General features: G+C 44.9%; 1 protein-coding gene across 2 annotated transcripts in view; it reads left to right on the forward strand.

Annotated features, from left to right (window-relative positions):
• The window catches only part of LOC148404750 (uncharacterized), a 43,678-nt gene that overhangs the window by 13,394 nt on the left and 16,410 nt on the right, over positions 1-13,874 (forward strand). For both annotated transcript variants that reach the window (XR_015861607.1, XM_088391532.1), the window contains exons 2-3: positions 6,551-6,605; positions 6,696-6,874. The gene's annotated coding sequence lies outside the window, so the exon portion shown is untranslated. The remainder of the gene's footprint in view (positions 1-6,550; positions 6,606-6,695; positions 6,875-13,874) is intronic.

Below are 13,874 nucleotides of genomic sequence, written 5' to 3' on the forward strand. Positions count from 1 at the left end.
TTAAGGACAACTGTTACATGAATAACATGTTTATAAAACCATCGGTGTCACTCCAATTCATTAAATCCATCGATCGTTCTTTGTCAACGGCTGAGGGCGCTTGCACTTCAAAATATTCCACAGGCTCATATAACGATAGATAAACTATATTTCAAATAACTATAATACAAGCCATCCGTGCACTTTAATTCCATTAAATCCATCGATCAAATTGCTCGCCCTTTGTCAACATCGCCGCGCGTGCGCCCTGACGTCAGCCTCGTCTTTATTCCACAGATCTACTATATAACTATATTGTAGCGTTAACAAAGTACAAGGATAGACGTGGGTTTGGTAAACGGCTCTTTATTAAACAAAACAAACTTCCAAGCGTGTGGCGGCGTGGACTTCCAGACAGACCGGGCGTGCGTAATGGCCATGTCCGAGTCCCGCGCACCGTTCGCGGACAGCCACTCGGCCGAGCGCCGGCCCCCGACTCAGTAGAGTAGGACTGGGCGTGCGTAAAAGCCATAATACTTAATTCCTTCAAACTCTTTGTCCTCCGTGTCACTTAGAAATGATCACCGCTAATGATGCCGGTAGTCCTTATGTGGGCACGTTTGTATGTAAACAACTGTCGCGCCGCGCTACTGACGTCACTTGAAATAGTAATCCATTGGTACATCACGGTTCTCCAAACTTTCTTTCTGCTGCTCGATTACTGTTTTCAGCTGCATATTTTACAACTTGAAGTTTGTAACCTGCAAAATATGAGTTTCTTTTTGGTGCCATATTTCTTAAGCCCACCCAGTTGATGAGTCACGGCCAACGGTGAAATTTAGAGCGCCCTCATCCAGTTTCGTCTGAAAATATAATTTTTTTATGTTGTTTTATCAAAGTCAAAGTCTGCTTTATCGTCGATTTTTTTTTTTTATATACTAAGACACACAAAGAGATTGAAATTACGTTTCCACTATCCCTCGGTGAGATAGTACACATATACATACAAGCAACACAAAAAAACCCAAGAAGGCACAAACAATGAATAAATAAGAGTGTTGAATAAATGATAAATAAACAAATAATAATAAATAATAATAATAAATATAAGAGGAGCAAAAATGGAGCAAGTGTACATACACCAGACAGTGTACTTGGATATGGTGCTTTAAAGTGTTAATTGCTTTATTTGATGTTTTCTCTATTTTTTATGTTTTGAAAATGTTCAAGATAAAGATATAAAAGCATGTGAAGTGATCAACTATACTAAAAATAACATGGGAAGTGGTCAACTATACTTGTAAGTGATGTCTTAATGATCAAGTAAAAATTTGTGAAAAAAACATATAAGTCGCTCCTGAGTATAAGTCGCCCCCCCACCCAAACTATGAAAAAAACGCGACTTATAGTCCGGAAATTACGGTCGATGTATTCTTTCACTCATTCTTCAAGATGATGTATTTAGTCAGAATGTTTGCCGTTGTATAATTATTTATAATAATTATTAACATCTTTCATAAATCTGACCTGCAGCCGCTGAAGTGATGGAAATTGCTATTCATAATAACAGTGTCATATTTAATGAGAACCACTGATAATAGTTTTTTGGTGAAATATATTTTTTAATGCTGTTAATAAATGTTTTCAAAAAGCTTTTTTTTTTTTCAAATATCCATGCTGTACTACCTACTAAAGGCTATTAATCACAGGGTCGGGCGGAGTTATAATTCAAGGTTGGATTGATTTAAAGTGGAATGATTTGTTTTGATTAAGTCTGGTACGACTCAGTTCGAGAGGGTATGATTCAATTAATTTCTTGCCCTTTTAAATATTGTCAAATCCTGCACTTATCAAATGTAAGCAACCGGCTCTCCGTTTAAAGGGTTAGAACTCTCCTTTGGGCCCACTGTTCTAACGCAGCTCTCATGGGGAGACGAGAGTTACGTAAATAAGCTAAGTTCGGAAAATATCCCTCTGAGTTCTGACCGCCTCTAAGAAATTAATTCTGAAGAAATCAATTTCATGTTTTCAGGATGCCAATCCCTCTAAAGTCATTTGAAGCTCGTGTAGAGTACCGTATTTTTTGGACTAAACGTCACTCCGGAATATAGGTCGCATTAGCCATAAAATGCACAATAACGTGAAAAAAAAAACATATAGTATAAGTTGCTCCGTAGTAAAAGTTGCATTTTGGGGGAAATTTATTTGACAAAATCCAACACCAAGAACAGACATGAACGAGCAACAACAGGCTAAAAGATAGGTATGCTAACGTGACATAAACACAAACGAAGAGCTGAGAACGTGCCTGACGTAACATTCAGAGTTATTCAAATAACTATTACATAAATAACACGTTTATAAAACCATCTAAGTCACTCCAATTCATTAAATCCATCGATCATCCTTTATGTCAACAATGCCGGGTGCATGCCGCTGACGGCGGTTGCACTTCAAAATATTCCACAGGCCCATATAACGATCTATAAATTATATATCAAATAACTATTATATAAGCAATAATATTATCAAACCATCTGTCACTCCAAATCATTAAATCCATCGATCAAATTCCTCATCCTTTGTTAACAACGCCGTGCGTGCGCCCTGACGTCAGCCTCATCGTTATTCCGCAGATCTAGTATATAACTATATTGTAGCGTTAAGAAAGTACAAGGAAAGACGTGGGTTTGGTAAACGGCTCTTTATTTAACAAACAAGAATTCAACGAGCCAACAACTACTGAACTATAACGATAAAAACATATACAAGTTGCTACACGAAATAAAATATATCAAATAACTATAACAAATAGTTCACCGCCACACGGCCCCAAGCACCGGCGTCGACTTCCAGGCATGTGGCAGCGTGGACTTCCATCCCCGGAGGTGGCACTTCCAGCCACGGAGATGGAAGAGAGCTCCATAGAATAGGACCAGGCATGCGTAAAAGCCATGTCCGAGCCCCATCCACCGTCCCCGGACAGCCACCTGGCCGAGGGCCGGCCCCCGACTTCCATCCACAGAGGTGAAAGAGAGCTCCGTAGAGTAGGACCAGGCGTGCGTAAAAGCCATGTCCAAGCCCCATCCACCGTACCCGGACAGCCACCCGGCCGAGCGCCGGCCCCTGACTTTTATTTTTTGCTTCATATATCATGACTTTACCTAAACTGATGGGAACAACTGATCTACCATAATTTTTTTATGATGATATTTCTTCAATGTACTGAACACATTGCATACAGTGGTCGTCCTCTGGGGTCAATTTGACCCCAAGCTGTTTTAGCTCTTAAAACTTCTCTTTCAGTGTGTGACCTAACATTCTTACAGCTGCAGGTGCAGAGTTGATACATTTGAGTTGATACATTTTATTTATTGTATTACCGTATTGGACCAAATATAAGACGACCCTGATTATAAGACGACCCCCTCTTTTTGAAGACTCAAGTTTGAAAAAATAATTTTTGAACACCAAATTTCATTTTCATACTGAAAATAATTACAGTACATCTGAAACAAATGATTATCACAATATTTTCGAGAGAAAAAGCATGTTATTTTGCCTCATTAAAATCATGCGAAAACTGTGTATCACAGTGGTCCCCAACATTTTTTGCGCCACGGACCGGTTACGTGTCAGAAATATTTTCGCGGACCGGCCTATATATAAATAAATAGTACAATTATATTAAGAAATAATACATTCATAATAAATATATATTTATATTAACGACATAAAAATAAAACTCACCATTACGTTGCATTAGTGGGAGCACTGAGCTTATTATTTATTAAATTCTATTAATAAAACTCACCATTACATTGACTTAGTGGGAGCACTGAGTTTGTTTCTCAGAAACGAGCCGGTCCCATCTAGGCGTAATCGGACACCCGAAGTTGTTAAGGTTTGTCTTTTAATAGGTCTCCATGTGCCGAAGCAGTTTTGAAGGCTTCATTGCCTCGTTAGCTAGCCTGTCGCCACATATTATGCAGAGTGGGTTCGGCGTGTCAGAGTCACCTGTGGCGATAAATCCATATTTTAAGTAGGACTCCAGAAATTTCCTTTTTAATGCAGCTTTCCTTTTCTTAGAAGTCGTAGCCTCTTCTTCTTCCGTCTCTTCATTGGGCTTTTTTCCCTTTCCGAAGAAGCTTTCCAAACATCTGTTTATTTCTCATATTTGCTTGCTTCGCGGGCTCGACTGAGGTGAGATGTCACGTGACCAAGACGAGCGTCTTGACCTGAACCGACGGATGTAATTGGGAGAGAATCGCCAATTTTTTTATATTTTTCAAAATAAATTCTTACTTATTTTTGCTAGCTTTGCAGGCTCGACTGGGGAAACATGTCACGTGACCGGGACGAGCGTCTTTACCTGAATTAATTGATCGTTGATAAGAAAAAAAATATATATTTTTTTTCTGTGCGGCGTGGCGGCCCGGTACCAAGTGACCCACTGACCGGTATCGGTCGCGGACCGCGGGTTGGGGACCCCTGGTCTATCACATCTTAATATCTGAACATTTAAATATGTAAACTAAAGTGCAATCACATTTGTAAATGAATGGCTTGTGGTTTTTGAAATGTAAATAAACCAATTTACTGTGATAAAACAACAAAATTGCAATAACTGTATTGACCATCTGTTGGGCTCATCAACATTTTCCACAAAGAATTTCGTCAGACCGAGAGTTGTCTTCATCAGGCCAACGACTCCTGCAGGAGGGCGCCCGAGACACACACACAGGATGTGTGGCCCCAGCTACAGGCTGGCCCCTTTTTATTGAATAAATGCAATGGGTGGAGTTTAGACAAATGTAAAGCTTCTCTTGTTCACAGCAGTATGTTCATCTCATGATGTCAGACAAACAAGGATGTTATTGCTTAAGGCGAGCAGTATGGACCTCTCAACAATTTCATTGTTCAAACCAGGATGTCATTTTCTAAAGCTCCAGCCATATGCATCCTGAACCATCAAAAACACCATTATTCTCTTAACATTCCATATCGGTTGGAAATTCCGAAAGTCAAACTGCCACCTGCAGCAAAGATCTTCCATTAGAAACATAGAATCTAACGATAATATATCACATATTTCCCAACATTCCCCCGTTTAACATTAGATTCCATAGGAGAACAAAACATCAGCTATTACTTAGATATATACATGAGCATATGCATACACAACATAGTATATCAATATCACAAAGTATGAAAGTTTACATAGAGTTTATCAGAACTATAGCTCTCCGTCCGGCTTTGGCCATGTTCAACATCAAAACAGGGTCGGCATCAAATTATCCAAGTTGGTCACAGTCATCTTAGTCACGCCGGACTAACATGATATTCTGGACAGCAAATGCTGATGTCAACATTTTAGTCACCATGTGACAAATAGAAAGTATGATGCATGATGTAAAACTACAGAGAAATAGTCGCATGGCAATTAATAGAACTGTAACTTTCAAGAGAAGCTGCTTGCAATTGCCGTCAAACAGCCACCAAAAGGGATGGACATCTTTGTCCGGAGTTCCATCCTGGAACATAGCTGTACGGAGGCTGAGCTTGTAGAACATACTCGATGTGGGTGTCATCTTCTCCCAAGGGAAAAGACTGAGTGCCACCTTTTGTCCTGTGTTCCACTGCTTGCATTCATCTGGTACGTCTGAGCCCCAGACACTGTCGCGGGGACTGAAGGTGGGAGCAACAGCTGCACGTGTCATTCGCTGATGATGTTCCTGAAAATGTGTCAGACTGAGGAACACAGTGTGATCTGACATATAAACGGAGGCACATGTGCCATCCCATTGTCCTGGAAGGACTCCGTAGCCTCGGCGTCCACAGAGCCACCATCCTCCTTCGTTGAGTGGGGATTTTCGCTTCCCACTAGGATATGTTTGAGGGCTACTGTGGCATTCCACGAGGTCTTGTCGAATGGTTGTAGACTTACGGTGGTGATGCAGTGTCTTGTATTTTCCATCTTTATTTGATTAACCAGATTTTGTTGGAAACACTGGGGATGTGATGGCTTTACTCTCTTCTAGAACCATCCTATTCTGCAAGACCATTAGTCCAATAGCCTGGATCTCTCTGTTTTGTCCATCAGTGAGAGATTCACACAAAATAGAAAATACTTCAGTGTCTCTATGAAGAGTGATTATTTTCCAACTCCGATCCAAGGAAATAGTGCATGAACGATTGAGTCTCTGACAGACCATACTTTATAGCTGCTTGGGGCATTCATACCCTAGGCGGGATCATGATGATGATGATGATAGAACTTTATTTATCCCACAGCAGGTAAATTTACTTGTCACAGCAGCGTACAAGAGTGCAAGAATACAAGAGTGTAGTTTATTTCTGGTAGCCTTTTTGTTTAGGCCACTTGTGGCATCTTTCGTCTTTCACAGTCACATTGAGATTAATCCAAAAGAGTTCGATCACAGGTTTCTTTCTGTGAGTCCAGGGCGGTAGGGGTAGCATCACTGACTGTGACAGCACGGTGTTGGCATCCAACTCCTCCCATGGAGGCCAAACATTTCGCTTCACTAATGTCCATCACTTTGGCCTCCAGGTGAACTTGCGTGGAGGAAGGGGCGAGTCTGGAACACACACAGCACGCTTCCTGTGTAGGATTATTTATTTATTTATTTATTTATTTATTTATTTATTTATTTATTTATTTATTTATCTATCTATCTATCCATTTTTACTTTTAGCACTTGTCTCCAAAAGAGTTCGATCACAGGTTTCTTTCTGTGAGTCCAGGGCGGTAGGGGTAGCATCACTGACTGTGACAGCATGGTGTTGGCATCCAACTCCTCCCATAGAGGCCATACATTTCGCTTCACTAATGTCCATCACTTTGGCCTCCAGGTGAACTTGCGTGGAGGAAGGGGTGAGTCTGGAACACACACAGCACGCCTCCTGTGTAGGATTATTTATTTATATATTCTAATTTTTGTATTGCATTTTATCTGTATTTTATACTGTTATATGTATGTGCATGATCTGCCATGTGGAGCTGCCAAACTAATTTTCACAGTTAACACTGCGTTAACGTGACAATAAAGGAAATTTTAAATTTTTGATTAGGAAAATTAATTAGGATTGAGTTTTTTAGGAGCCATCTGATGTTGCGGATGCTACCCCATAACGCAGTCCCCGTATTTAGCCTCTCAGGTAGACATATACTACGATTTTGCAAAGAATTTAATTGACGATTTGTACGGGAAAAACTTTAATTGACGATGTTGCAAAATATTTAATTGATGAGAATGTCCAAACGGGAAGGGGTATTTGTAGGATTCAATGTGTGCCTGCTCACTTACATACTAAAGTTGCTTGTTGTAGGACGAGAGCTGAGCGATAATGGCAAATGAGTTAGTGCCTGTGTGTCTGTGAGTGTGTAGGTGTGTGCGTCCGCGTGTGATCGTCTATGACTGTGTGTGCGCAATATGAATGGCCAAAGTACTTTGGAGTTGGGGTGATGTGATCACAATTGAGGATAAAATCCCTCTCACCTGAAAGTATAGTACAGATTGGTATAACTAGGACTGATAAGTGATGGGTTCTAACCGTAACCATGGTTCGATGATTAACCAGAGGCACCATCGAAGGCGAAATGATTCGATGGAGAAGGCCCGTTTCAGTGACACGGGCGGACAAGACAGGACGAGCATCAAACATCAAGACGAAGGACAATATGACGTGAGACGACTCTGGACTCACCCGACAGTGTGATAGTCTATGTGGACAGCGACCAAATGTTTGACACTTGTGCTTGCTCGCAACAAAAGCACGCTTTGCTTTGTTTTTTGCTTTGTTCAGCCGCCAGCCAAGGGGCGGATCGCAGGTTGTTTGTTTAACTTGTATTCATTTTTGCAGGTTGTTGATGGCAATCATGGAGAATTTTGTGTTGACTTCATGAGAATATGTTAACCCTTGCCCTTTTGGTTTTTATGATGAATTTGTTGATGACATGGTTTTCAGGACAGAAGCCACAGGCGCCAGGTTTCATTTTGTGTCTGTTGTTATTTTGATACTCGATGACTGTGTAGTTTTTGTGAGTACGAGTGTCCACTGTCGGCAGGGCTGTAGGCCCAGCGACAGGAGTGCGGTGATTTTTGTTTGTGTGTTGTGTTTAAGACACGTTTAAAGACATATTTCTATGAGATGGCCTTTAACTAACTTGTAGTGGCCGATTCGGCCGGAGTTTGTTTTTGTTCTCTCTCCCCACCCACCTTAGGGGGTTAGGTGGCGCAAAAGCTGATAGCGGCTAGCTGGATTCTCCGGGACCAATTCAAGATGAGGAAACTGCAGCTCAGCCTCCTTGAAGACACTGCCAGGGCAATCGAGGGCACCTCCTACATCCATTTTTTCAATTGGTTAACAGGGTTTGGGGATTCAATCTTGGTTAAGTGTGGATCCTGAGAGGCCTCAGAGTGCTGCCAGGGAGTAATTTGGTATTAAATTAGGTTGAGCTTTCCTAGTTAATGTAACCTTAAGTAGCATGCCTTGAGCATGATTTAGGATGAGACAAATAGGTCCAAATTGTAGAAGAAAACCATAAAATGGTTGGGGGAAGATTTTTGAATGTCGTGTGTCTGACTTCATAAGACCAAGTCGGGTTGTTGTGATGCGTCTAGTGTGTTGGTGGAGTGCCCAGTGTATGTCACTTCTCACTGTCAACCCTCACCGCTGGCTAGCAGTATGCGAACGGGAGAGCCGAGTGCGTAAGTCTCTCCCTGCCAGTACATAGCCTCTCTAACAGCAAGCCCTATGTAGTGCCTCCACGCGGCGACACATGGTAACTGGGTACAACACGGACCCAGGCAAAACTACAAGGGACTCGGAGGAGGTCTGGCCCCTAGACGTGCGGCACGCAGGCCCACCGGTGTGTGGACACGCCCTGGTGCCCACGAACCAGCCCCCAACTATGGGTTAAATAGTACCACTGCCCAGTGGGCTCCTCGGGAGAGGAATGGGCTAAGGGAGTCAACCCCTACAGAAAATCAATTTCCCCTTGGGTTGGTGTCAGGAAGGGCATCCGACTGTAAAAACTTTTTGCTCCAAAAATATTCTCAGTATGGCTAGACAAACACAGAAGAGGCGGGGTACAGCCTTAAGTACCCCGTGGGCATTTTCATCAGCCTACGACAAAAAGAATGATGGAAAAGGAGGCCAAACCGCAGGTGGATATGACGGCTCTCAGCCCGATGGACTGCGGGGAGGCCTGAACCGGAATAGAGAGGGGCAGGAGGCACGTGTTAGGGTGGCTACATGGAACATCGGCAGCACGTCGCACCGATCCGGGGAGGTGGTTGAGGCTCTACACAGGAGAAGGGTGGATGTCTGCTGTGTCCAGGAGTCGAGATGGAAGGGTGGAAGTGCAAGGATGCTGGGTGCATTCGGCAGAAGGTACAAGTTCTTCTGGCAAGGCTGCAATGAAGGGACTGGTGGTGTTGGAGTACTTATCGCTGAAAAGTGGATAGATCAAGTGCTCAGCATTAGCAGGGTAAATGAGCGGATCATCTTTGTGAAGTTGATCGTTGGGAAGCGCCTGACAAACGTAATTTCAATCTATGCCCCTCAAGTTGGCAGAAGTCAGGACGAGAAGGATGCGTTCTGGGACAAGGCCATCATGGTGCTGTCAGGGATCCCCCAGAATGAGGTCATAATTCTGGGAGGTGATCTGAATGGACACGTGGGGAGGGAGTCAGATGGCTTTGAGGGGGTACATGGGGGACAGGGGTACGGCATGCGGAACGCAGAAGGAGAGAGGATCCTAGAGTTCGGCGACGCACTGGAGCTGGTGCTGTGCAACACTCTTTTCAAGAAGGACGAAGCCAAATTAGTAACATACAGTTCGGGTGGCTACAAGAGCACAATAGATTACATCATGGTCAGAAAGGAGGACCCCAACCTGGTCAGGGATGCCAAGGCAATCCCCGGAGAAGAGTGTGTGTCCCAGCATCGCCTAGTCATCGGAGACTTAACTCTGCGAATCAAGAAGGTGGGGGCTAAGAAGCATCCTCCCAAGTTGAAGGCGTGGAAGTTACATAGCGCAGGGAGTAAAAATGAGTTTAGGGAGAAGATTGAGCATATAGCAGAAGAAGTGGAGGAGATGATGAAGTCGGGTGGTGTGGATGGCAAGTGGCAGGCAATGAAGAAGGCTCTGCTTGAAGCTACAGAGGAGGTGTGCGGATGGTCAAAGGGTAAAGCAAGACAAAGAGAGACATGGTGGTGGAATGACAGCGTCGAAAGAGCGGTGAATGAGAAGAGGAGGTGCCATAAAGCATGGAAGAAATCTAAAAGGGAGGCAGACCAAGCACGGTATGTAGAAGCAAGGAGGGCGTCACGGACAGCAGTGTGGGAGGCCCAAGAGACCAAGAGGAAAGAATTTGCAAGTGAACTGGAGAGTGAGAGAGGACGGAAGAGCTTCTTCAAGATAGCAAAGCAAATGGTTAAGGAGAGGCGTGATGTGACCGGTGCAAACTGTGTAAAGGATGAGGATGGCAACATCGTGACAGACAACAGAGGAGTGAAGGAAGTATGGCGAAGGTACATGGAGAAGCTGCTGAATGTGGAGAATGACTGGGATGGAGAGGTGGGATGCGACGAAGTGGAGGGTGAATGTGGCTAGATCACGCGAACGGAAGTGGCGAAAGCCATGAAAGCCATGAAGGATGGAAAGGCAGCTGGACCATCTGGAGTGGTGGCAGAGATGCTAAAGGCAGCGGGAGACGTCGGTGTGCAGTGGATGACTGACCTGTGTAATAGTGTCATCACTGAGGGGCACATTCCGGAGGACTGGACAAGAAACATCCTGGTGCCGCTATTCAAAGGGAAGGGGGACCCACTTGCATGCGGGTCATACAGGGCCATAAAGCTGCTGGAGCATGGAATGAAGTTGTTAGAGAGGGTGTTGGAAAGGAGGGTGAGGTCACAGGTAGAGGTGGACAAGATGCAGTATGGCTTCATGCCTGGTAAAGGTACAACAGACGCCATTTTTGTCATCCGACAGATGCAGGAGAAACACCAGGAGAAGAGGAAGAGGTTGTACTTCGCTTTTGTTGACCTGGAAAAGGCATTCGACAGGGTGCCAAGGGAGGTGGTGAGATGGGCCCTAAGGAAGTCGGGCGTGGAAGAGGGACTGGTTAAGGCTGTGATGACTCTCTACTGCAGAGCATGCACAGCTGTTAGAACAGGAGTTGGCGACAGTAATGGGTTTGAAGTAAGGGTAGGGGTGCACCAGGGATCGGTGCTCAGCCCATTATTGTTTGCTATCGTGATGGATGTGGTATCGAGGGAAGTGAGGGGTGGACTACCATGGGAGCTGCTCTACGCGGATGACCTGGTATTGATGGCTCACAGTCGAGAAGACCTAGCTAGGAAGCTAGCAGCATGGAAGACCTGCCTGGAAGTGAAAGGAATGAAGGTGAATGCGGCAAAATCAAAGGTTATGGTCGGTGGTGCTGGCTTGGGAGTGGTACCACAGTCAGGAGCATGGCCATGTGGAGTTTGCGGGAAGGGGGTGCAAGCTAACTCTATCCGGTGCAAGGGTTGTCAGAGATGGGTACACCGGAGATGCAGCGGAGTAAAAGGCAGCCTACTAGCTGCAAGTGAGACCTTCAAATGCAAGCGGTGCAGGGGAGAAGTCGCCCAAGCAGACCCAGCTGAGCAAGAGGGGCTCATAGTAGATGGGGAGATGTACGAGGTGGTGGACAGCTTCTGCTACCTTGGAGACATGCTTAACGCTGATGGTGGGGTGGACCTAGCAGTGACTACAAGGGTAAGAAGCGGGTGGAAGAAATTCAGGGAACTCATGCCCTTCTTAACATCTAAGGCCCCATCGCTGAAGATGAGAGGCCAAGTGTACTCCGCCTGCGTCAGAAGTAGTATGACGTACGGAAGTGAGGCATGGGCCCTGAAAACAGAACACGAAGAAAAACTAAACAGAGCAGAAATGAGGATGATCAGATGGATGTGTGGTGTGTCAATGAGGGAATAAAAACCCAGTGCAGAGCTGAGAAAGAAGATGGGAGTGGAGGCCATAGTGGATGTGGTGAGGAGAGGCAGACTGCGATGGTACGGACATGTAGTGAGGAAGGACGAGAACGACTGGGTGAAGAAAGTTATGTCGTATAACGTAGAGGGAACAAGACCCAGTGGCCGACCTAAAAAGACCTGGCAGACGACCGTGTCAGCCGACATGAAGGCACTCGGCATCAACCACGAGATGGCCATGGACCGTTCCCGGTGGAAGAAAGCCATATCAAGAACCCAGTCCAACCCAGCGGCGCCTGGAAAACGGACTTTAAACCGATGATGATGATGATGATTACCGATGTCATTTCTTGTCGGACCGTTGTCGGGACACTTAGAGCAGGGGTCACCAACACGGTGCCCGCGGGCACCTGGTCGCCCATGAGGACCGCATGAGTCGCCCGCAGGACTCTTCTAAAATTAGCTCAAATAGTGGCACTTGTCAGTGAGCTGCATCTATTGATTTTACAGTCAAACCTCGGTTTTCGAACGTTCCAGTTCTCGAGCAAATCGGAATTCGAACAAAAAATTCGGGATTTTTTGCTTCGGTTGTCGAACAAAATTCGGAGGTCGAACCTCGCGAGATGAGCCGGGAGGACCCGCGAAAACCCGACCGCGCAGCCCGGATACCGACTGACCCCGTTGTTATTGTATTTGAGGATTATATAACTCCTAATCATGCCTCCAAAGAAAGCAAGTGGGAGCAGTAAAGCCATCCCAAAACACAAAGACGCTCTTAAAGCAATGCGACAGTGAGCGCCCGGCGTGCTGCGGTTGCGGGATCGGACCAAATTAAGCTCCCTGCGCACTGAGGTCCACTTAAATTTTGGAAAGTACATCAAGACTTGAAAAATATTTTCTAAATTTTAGCGACGGCTCTGTCACAATAATGCGACCACCGCGGTGTAACCGACGCGCTACGGTTGCGCGTTCGGCAGTGCGCTGCCGTTGCGCGATCGGACAAATATGCGCAAATGAAAAAATGCTTAAAAAAGGCGGTGTTTTTTTTATCTTGAAACGGATTAATTTTTTTTCCATTATTTGTAATGGCAAAAATAGATTCGGAATTCAACCGATTCGCTTCTCGAACCACCTTCTGGAACGGTTTGTGGTCAAAAACCAAGGTTTGACTGTATTTTTGCTATTCTTGTTAAAATCACACTTACATGTAAACTGGAAATGACAACAATAACACATAGTGAAAGCTAAATTGAGCAAACTGGCTATTTCAGAAGTGTGTGTCAAACTGGTAGCCCTTTGCCTTAATCAGTACCCAGGAAGTAGCTCTCAGTTTAAGAAAGGTTGGTGACCCCTGACTTAGAGTGTCTCGAAGGGGGGAATATGTAGTATAGTGTTTATTCTGATATCACGCAATGTATATTTCACTTCTAAGCCCAAGTGTGACCAGGTCACGCTCATGTGGGATTTTATGGGGCCTGGTCCAGGAAGGCAGACTTCCTAGCACCAGGATGTATGATACAGCGGTTGGCCATCTGTGTAGAATCAGCAAGGCAAGCTGGCGGGTCAGAGGTCATCCAGCAGCCCTCGTGTGCGTGCACTCGAGTGAGGCGGGGGCGTGGGGTATAAGATTCGAGGGCGGGAAGACTTGGGGGGTGTCAGGTTCAGAATCAGCAAAAGGATCAGCAGACAAAACCAGTGAGGCAGAATGTTGAGTCTTTTCTCGCGGGGAGTGCAATCAGACTTACAGCAGTCCCGAAATACACTAAAAATCTGTTTTACACTCCTCGCTCTTTTTATTTGGAAATGCCCTACCCACAGTGTGAGACGATTAGCCCTTAAGGGGGGGGGGGGGGGAAGAGATTGTGGCTTCGTCTCGTAAGAAAAGAAAC

The sequence above is a fragment of the Syngnathus floridae genome, chromosome 1, assembly GCF_059516105.1.
Source record: "Syngnathus floridae isolate MCC-2025c chromosome 1, RoL_Sflo_1.0, whole genome shotgun sequence".
In the NCBI taxonomy this organism is placed as follows: domain Eukaryota; kingdom Metazoa; phylum Chordata; class Actinopteri; order Syngnathiformes; family Syngnathidae; genus Syngnathus; species Syngnathus floridae.